Consider the following 9,142-nt stretch of genomic DNA (forward strand, 5'->3'; position numbering starts at 1 on the left):
AAATCTGATGAAAACAAAGTGAAAAAATCAATCACTATGTTTCGCGATGTCATTAGGTGAGGCAATTTTTAGTTACTCAGGAATTGTGGGCCATTAAAAGTTAAAAAGAGAACCAGAAAGGGCATCTTCACCTCCAAGACGTCCGTCTTCCTTTTTAAATTCAAACCACGAGAGACAAAATGTGGAATTGTAGCACTGTTCACAGAAAATACTTTTGGATTCTTTTGGATTCGTTATAACCGTTATAATGTCAGATTGTGAGGCCAACAAGGTCTAGCAAAGACAGAGAAAAAGTCTTCAAAAACTTTCCCCTGTTTTATTTGAATACAAAATTTGATGTAAGGCGCCCATAAAATATTGCATGTTGATAAAGCGAAATTAAATTTCAGGGGGAATTTCCTTATTTTAGTTTTATATGGTAGTAGCTACTCCCTCAGGGATGTAGAAATTTTGATTATAAACACACGTTTGTTATCGTCATCAGGAAGTCATCAATCTGGGAGCCGCCGCCGGTTAGTTGAAAAAAATTGATAGGGCTATAACAACCGTGAGGTAATTTTTTAAAATAATTTCTCGTTACGGTTGCAACTTTTGTACCACTTTAATCAACAACTGTTGCGATAATAGCAGTTAAATAAACTGCCAATGTAAAAGATGTTAATGCCCGATCGACACTGGAAAAACACATCAGAATTAGACTACGAATTTATCAGCACTCTTTTATCGCCACTGTTACTAAGTTAACAGTGGCAATAAATGAGTGGTGATAAACTCGTAGTCTAATGATGGAAACAGTTTGATAAACTTTTAGTCTAAAAAGCAAACATGATCGCAACATGTGTTGATTTAAAAAATTACCGCACGGTTGTTATCGCCCTCGAAGTTGTCATAACAGCTCGGCTTCGCCTCGGAGTTTGATAACTTCTCGGTGGCGATAACAACCATGTGGTATTATTCATTATTACGCTGTTGTTCGTGTTCATCACACTTTCTTATCGCCACTATTTATATAGTAGCAGTGGTGATAAGTAAATTTGATAGACTGGTAGTCTAATGAGGAAGCGGATTTCATAGTGTTAATTGAGTGGGCTTTAAGTATATGTTAGAACAAGATTTAGAGAACGTATTTAGAGAAGAATCAAAGCGTACAAAAGTGTTGAATATCAATTGAAATTGAAGCTAAAAATACATTTTTACAGATTAGTAAAAAAAATTTTCTTAGAAATATAAAATTGAAATAAATCAAACGTCTCACTCTCCAATAGCGAAGCACCCAATTATTTATATCGGTGGGATTCAAGTTTCAAAATTTAGGCTTTTAACTAAATTTATTTTTTGCCCGAACTTTAGTGTCTCAAATTGGGACAAAGCACAAAGTTTAGGGCTAAAAAACTAGACTTGTCCTTCTTTAAGCTCATCCTTTCAAGTTAAACTCTCTGTCTCGAATTTTTAGTGACCGATGAATCGTAACCTGGTGTCTCTGACGTTTTTTTCCACCGGTAAGTCATGCAACTTTTATTTTTCAACGATAGTTGTTTTGAAGCGATTTAGTTAGCCGAATTTTTGACAATTTATAATGATAGTACCATTGTTTTTCAGTTTACAATACGTCAAAAAATTTTTGGCTCATTAGCTCTTCATTTTTTGTGTGTAATTTTTAATGATTTAATTAACGTGCTTTACTTTTCTCAAAGTTACAAAGATCACTGAAAAACAATTAAAAGAACTTTAGTATACTGCACTAAAGTTGTTTGGGTGACAGCTGACTTAATTTGGAGTTCTCAGGTTAATTATCTCCGTTATCGAAATATTCAAGTGTTTTGTTCAAATGAATAGAGTGCAAAATAGCCATTTTGTCCAATTTTTCATATCATGTTATTTCCTTCGCACATCAAGACGAATTTTGACTAGACTGCTGGAATTGAGACACATTGAGACTATGACAGTTGTTACACAACGTACAAGACGTACAGTTTTGATCGTAGTGGGCACATTTGCTTGGATTTCGTCAATGTTGCCGATCCATATCGAAACCCATAGACTTGACAGGGAACTGAACTGTGCTTCCATAACATTGCCAAAATAATTTTAGGAAATTTTTAGGCCTAAATTTGAATAACAATTGGTTTTGCTCTGTGCTTTTTACAAAACTATCCAGAGAATTTTTCTCAATCTCCTTTTTTCTATTAGCAATTTCTGCAGCATTCGAACAAAAACACATTCACTATGATAACAAAAATCTACGTACAGCACAATTTGTCCTCTTTAAGCCTTATTTCTACTCAAAAACTTTTATTTATACTAAGGCGGGACCTTTTCAAATGTTTACCAACATTTATTTCTCGTTTTTTTAGATTAAATTCAAGATCTATTAAAAAGTGCGCACAAAAATGTTACCGAAAAAGTAACAGGGCCACAGGCATTTTTAGCGAAGGCAAATGATGGCGCTCCGGAGAAGCGGACCAAAATTTCATGAAAAAACTAAACAAACTCTTAACTCAAATCACAACAAGTGATGACTTATGTTTTGGGTGCAAAATAATCAGATTGATGGCCACTTTTGGTTAAATGTTCGAAAAATCTCTGAGTTCTAGTTTACTGAGAAGTTTTGACAAATTTACGAAGATTAACCCTTCGTAGACTTTAATTTTGAACAAGATATTTTCCCCGCGCATAATGAAGGTACTCGAATGACCGACATATAGCCTCGGTCAAAATTGTGTGCAAAATGTGTGCAAAATTTTGTTACGAAAACAGACCCTTCTTGGAGAAAAAGTTTCAGCAATTTGACATATATGTCGATCGAAACTAAAAAGGAAACTACTCAAACCGTCTAATAGATGTAAATAGAAATGTAAAAAGATGCAATAGAAATGTAAAAAGCTCAATGACTCAATAAAAGAGAACTGATGTAAACTGAAAATTTTTTTATAAATTGAAATAAGTGGCGCTAATTTTGCGCTAATTTGTGCAAATTGAAGATAAGAGACGAACTCATTGTATAGTTACAATTAGTATAGTCGTTCCGTTGTCACCCTATCTCATACTAAAACCCTTTTTATACATGGTAATCTTGACACCTCGACATAGCTAGACAAAATGAATAGCATTATTGAACAATATCTTTGCAAGAGATTCGTAAGAGACGTCAAGATCATGCATGTCTTATCAACTTTTTCAGTTTCGATCTCACTGGACTGACGTAACTTACTGCGAAACGTGTCGTAAAATGAACAATATATGTAACCTTACTATCCGGTTTTAGATCGGATGAGGAGCCTATATGGTCCCCAAAGCCATAAAATACTGTGGATCGCTTCGTGTTATGCTTAGTACGATGCCAACCTAGTGACAAGTGGATTAAATTCTGGCAGACTTTTTGCAAGAAGATTCAAAATTTGCAAGATTCTTGCAAGGTCCTTGTAAGAAAAGAATCTTGACCCCAAAAAAATTTAAAGGCTTTTTAAAGCTTTGATTTGTAATTCAAACTACCGATTGTGGCGTTAAAACGGGCTTCATTACTCATAGAGTTCCTAAGGAAATTCAAAATCTTGCAAGAACCTTGCAAGAATCTAGCTAGATTTTCCATTCCTAAAAATCTTGAAAGCATTTTCTCTAAAATGAAATTTACTAAAAAAAGAAAGATAAAAACCATTATAAGACAGATGTCAGCCAAACCAGAGAAAGTTTACGTCACTTTCAAGAAATTGACTAATTTAGAAGTCAAGTCATGCAAAAATCTTGTGTACTGAAGATGTGTACTGAAATCTTGTGTACTGGACAAACTTGAATTGGACAACGTCCATTTTAACATGTAAACAAATTACTAAATAGTTTTAAATAAACTATTATTCTAAGATCAATAACTCAAACTGAGAATACCATGAATTGATATTATCACGCCACTTTGAGAACACCAACTTAACCTTGGTAACTCTGTCGACACTGCTATCTCTATCCAATAGGATACTAGAGAACCACGTGTCCGCAAGTATAAAAGGAGCTTGGACGCTCAAACACCAGCACAATTTGGTCCCTTATAACTTCTGATTTAAATCATACTCCCGTATTGCTCCCTTGCTTAAATCTCAAGCTTACTTGAGATATATATTTTTAATTAGAATATTTTGTGACAAGTTCTTAACTATGAATTCTCTAAGTCAGAAAATATAAATTTAGCACACATTTGAAAATCAGGAAAGTTCAGCATAAATTCTCTAAGTTACAAATTAACTTCTCTTAATTTCTATCTAAGTTATAAGTTAACTTAGAATATTTCAACCTGTGCTAACTAGTGCTATCTCAATCTTAATAATTTCAACTATTCTATCCCTTAATGCTCGGTTCATTTTTGATGCTGTTTAACATAACTTATTGATTCATATTTGCATTTAGCTTTCTTTAATACTCAACTATATACCAAGAGTAGAACTAGGGGTCGAACTCTCAAGTTATACATGTGGTCCCGTGATCAGTCCCGTCGTCTAAGTATCTAATGTACGGACCAGCAGTATACTTGCAAGAATTTTGCAAGACTTCAGTTTTTTTTGAAAGCTGTATCAATAAGTTAACTGATCGTAGAGAACATGATCAACATGATCCGATATTGTTATTACTTCCTTTTTTCCGACCTAATTGACAATTTGAAAATGTACATTTAAAAAACGTTTTCACGAAAACAAATTTTTGATTTTGATTTCTTAGGAAGCATTCACGATAAAATTTATATAGTCGAAAACTTTTTTTCCAAACATTATTTAATTTGAAACGCACGTTCTGTGATCAAAATCATTCCAAGAAACATTCGGAATTCTGGTTCTAAATGAATATTTAACAAATTATGGCACGTTTCAAATAAATTTCTTTATAAGATTGATCAGTTTTTGAGACCGCAAAAAAACATTGAATCTCAAAATGTATGGAAGCATACTGTTTTTTAATGGAAACAGTATTGAACGGAGAGATTACGGCCAAGGGGACGATTCAGATGAAGATGAAAATGAAAAGCTCTTATCACATATCCTTAGCTTGAAAGGTGACTACTGTATAAACAACATTCACTACAATAACACTAACAACACTCAAGAAGCTGATTGGGTCCAGAACTTTTCAAATTAAAAGTCTGAGAAAAAAATTGATTCAGAGATATAATTCTTTTTGCATTTGCAGCTGGCAATTAGGTTAAAAAATTTTTTGAAATTAAATGGGAAGTTATATCTGTATTCCATGGGTTTGTGTAAACAAAGTAAAGCGAATTTGCATATGTAAGCTTTGCAAGTTTTAGTGAATGTAAATACACATTAGTTCATTCGTACTATGTTAAGTACCTTTAAAAAGTGCAAGAAATCATTTCTAACATTTGCCGGCTTCAAAATTTTCACTTTTCTGTCTCAATATATTGAACATAGCCTATTTATATTAAAATTTTGTGAAATGCCCTTACAGCCGGAAGTAAGAACTTTTCACATTTTTCATTTAAGGGCTCTTAATTGCATCATGAAAACCACTTTCACAAAATTCAAGCGCTTTCCACATTTAACGGAAGTCGGCGCCCGAAAGCGCCAGCCACATTCATTGGAAGCAATTCTAGTTTGGTACCGGTAGATGCTCGTTATAAGGCTTAAATGTACAAAAAAAAATATTTTGCTTCATAACAATTATTTGGCAGTAATCAGTGCAATTTTCTCTTGCTAATTTTTTTTGAACAGCAATTTTGACCAGGGTCTGAAAAAGAGCTGTTTCTTAACTAACGTTCGGAGTCGAAATGTAATCTTGTTGCAATCTTTTAAATAAAATATTACCTTTTTTGGGAGAACATTCTCTCAAATTGTAAAATAAGAATTTTTTCGAGTAGTAGTGCAAGGTAGCCATTGTGTTGTATGTTTTTTTTGTTTCATTTTTTTAAAGTAATACAGGCGAAATTGAGACAGTTTAAGGGCTGCTCACTTACAGTGGATGAAAAGATAATTCGAAATTATCGTCTCCCGGGTTGAGGTGCCATCCGGAAGCGACCTCTGATCAGACCGTTCCAGACAAAAGTAATCTCTGAACAGACCATCCTAGACCAAAGTAATCTCTGATCACACTGAAGTACGCTCGAAACACCGTGTGCGCCCAAAGTGCGCTCGAAACTGTCACTGATCAGACTTTCCAGACGGAAATGACCTTTGATCAGACCAAAATCTGACCATTGTCCAGACGGTTGCGCGACCATGGCCCAGACCGAGCCCAGACCATCGTACAGACGATTGTGCGCTCAAAATCACTTCTTATCAGACTATTGTGGGTTCAAAAGTTACTCATGATCAGACTATTGTGCGCTCGAAATCACCTCTGATCAGACTTTATTGGGCTCAAAATAGTCTAATAAGTGAATGGTTTTTACTATGAACGAATTTCTTTAATTTTTTTCAATATATTCATTTTAAAAAAATTGATGTTTGCATTATTAAATTCATCTAAAGAAAAGACCGTTCTTAAAGTATTTCTAAAGAAAAGGAAATCCAATTGCAGAGGAAACGTGTAATTAGTATACCATTGCTGGATATTTCAATCTCAATAGATGTAATTTGACAGCTTTTCATATAAAACGTCGTGTCTTACAGTTAATCAAAATTTCCTTTCAAGGGGACCTGCATTTTGTATCAGCTGGACGCCTTTGGTACTGATCAAAACCATCAAACTCTATATATGTCTGTAATCAAAGCGCTGCTTTTTGTTGCCCCCTTGGCAGAGCCAACATTTCTCGGTAAACAAAACAAAAAATCAAAAGAAAAAATTTCCTTTTGAAATGGTCTCTGATCAGACACAATTGCGCTCAAAATTTTTTCTGATCAGACTAATGCGCGCTTGACTCCACATCTGATTAGACCATTCTCATCCTGAAGTCACCTCTGATCATATCATCTCCAGACCGAAGTGACCTCTGATCATACCATCCCAAGACCAAAGTGACCTATGATCATACTTTTGTGCGCTCGAACCAAATCCCAGACCCTGTAATTTTGGTCTGTGAACACACCATGTGTGTTGGATTTGGTCTGATCACAGGTCACTTCCGCATGGCACCTAAATCTGAGATTTCATGACCCACACACATCTAGCGGTTGGAACAGTTTACTTCCCCCGTTTGCAAAACTTTCAAATTATTGTAGCAAGAACAAATTAAAGATGTCTTTCAGACTAATAGTGGCATATTTATCCACATAGCATGGTGACCAGACAATAGATCGAAAGGACAGATCAAAAACAGAAAAATTGGGACAATAGAATGAAAGGTAATCTCTATTCTTATTGGTTGAAATTAGGCATTATTTGCTGGCTGAAATAATTACCACAATATGGCCATACCTCACGAGCCATGGCCATGCTATAGTGGCCGGTGGAAATTGATATGAATCTATCACAACCGATCAAAATTTCCCACGAGAACTTGTTATATGCTGTATAAAAAATGAGCACTCAATTCTGATTGGCCCATACTTAACTTCAATAAATTAATTTTCGATCTATTGCCCCAATTTTTGCTTTCGATCTGTTGTCTATCGATCTATTTTCCTAGCACCACATAGCAGCGGTGGGCCTACCCATTTTAATAATCACGCATTATTTTCATTACGACGCAGAGGTGTATCCAAATCGTCACGGGCAGATATGCCCGATGCGTGTATCTCATGTTCGTTTTTACTATGTTAATACATTGAAAATGAAACAATATTGCGGAAAGTAGCTACTTTTGCAGTAACCGGCAAAATGGAAGGGAAATTAGCAACCCGTGTTTGCAAAAGTGTCCTAATCCTAGCCGCGAAATACAAGTACAAACTTTATAACGTATTTTTCGCACGGCTTGGATCACGCATCTGCTCCATTCATGTATCAATTTTTCACACGCAATGTAGCTCAACTTCGCATATATTCCGCTATTAAGCTCAACTTATTTACTACTTATTCAATTAAGCCTAACTTATTACTACTAGTAGTACTTTATTACTACTTTACTACTACTTATAGTACTTTATTACTACTTATTACTTTTTGTTAGTACTATTTATTACTAATTATTTAAATCAGCCAGTCCCACATTGATATACAAAGCCTTTGATGTGCGAGAGATTTTTCGGAAAAATATCAGTTTTTGTGGTTGCATGTATTTAAAGCACTTAAAGTTTTGCAAACTTCATTTAAATCATTATTAAAATGCTTATTACATGCTCAAAATGCGCGCGAATAATAGATACCTAAATTGAGTGGAAACGTGCTACAAGACTTGTAACCTACTTTTCGTTCCAAATGTTCTTTTATATCGCAAAGTTGGCGGAACCCCTTTTGCGAAAAGTAAGATACAAAGGATGTCTCCTAATTTAGTTCATTGTATGCATCTAATTTTCGAGCCAATTTTACTAAGGCGGAAATTTTGGGGTATACCTCTGCGTCGTAATGTTAAGGATGCAATAACATCATATTTAGAAGGTCATATTCCAAAAGGTTAGAAAGCAACCATCAAAGCCCCCCGCCCCCCCCAGTCTCGTGTGCACCAATCGAAGCACTGCATTATGAACTAATATTCTTGACCCGATCAATTAACAAGTTTTGCACTTGTATGAAATGGAAAAAAGACCCTTTCAATCACGTCAAAACTTACATGAACTGCTGCATGCCTTACGGAATTGAATTTGTGAACAAATCCAGACCTCTGTTTCTAGACGCTTATACAAACATTTCTAATCCAGGTTCTGGTGAAGTAACTTTTGATATCGGAAATGCCCTAATGCCGGCCCTGGATACGATGCAAAAATGCATTTATGCATCATTCGAACTGCCATTGGGAACTCAAAAACTGGATTCCTGGATTGACTTAATGCTTCTTGCTTGTTTTGTTCCCGTGTTTTTTTCTTATTTCTTGTTTTCAAATTTGAGTTTCGGATGACATGGCAGAAACCAAGCAGAAACCATCAATTTGAGAGGAATTAAAGTTTGAAGATCGATACAGTTTTTTAAAGAAGTAAAAATTATAACTGGAACTTGTCTCAGTTAGGCTTTGCGTATGAGTTACTTTTATCTGATATCTTTTATAGCTTAAATTTTATTCATGTTTGCAATCTGTTTCTTGTGTTCGTTTACAACTCGTAATGATACAACAAAT

The 9,142-nt window shown here is 34.8% G+C and overlaps 1 long non-coding RNA gene across 1 annotated transcript; it reads left to right on the forward strand.

Moving 5' to 3' along the window:
• Positions 1–1,549: 1,549 nt before the first annotated feature.
• Positions 1,550–8,984, forward strand: LOC142353183 (uncharacterized). Its single transcript, XR_012761030.1, has 3 exons — positions 1,550–2,060; positions 4,950–5,097; positions 8,588–8,984. It is a non-coding gene; the product is annotated as an uncharacterized LOC142353183 (long non-coding RNA).
• The last annotated feature ends 158 nt before the right edge of the window (positions 8,985–9,142 follow it).

This window comes from Convolutriloba macropyga, chromosome 14 (genome assembly GCF_964194025.1).
Source record: "Convolutriloba macropyga chromosome 14, txConMacr16.3, whole genome shotgun sequence".
In the NCBI taxonomy this organism is placed as follows: Eukaryota; Metazoa; Xenacoelomorpha; order Acoela; family Convolutidae; genus Convolutriloba; species Convolutriloba macropyga.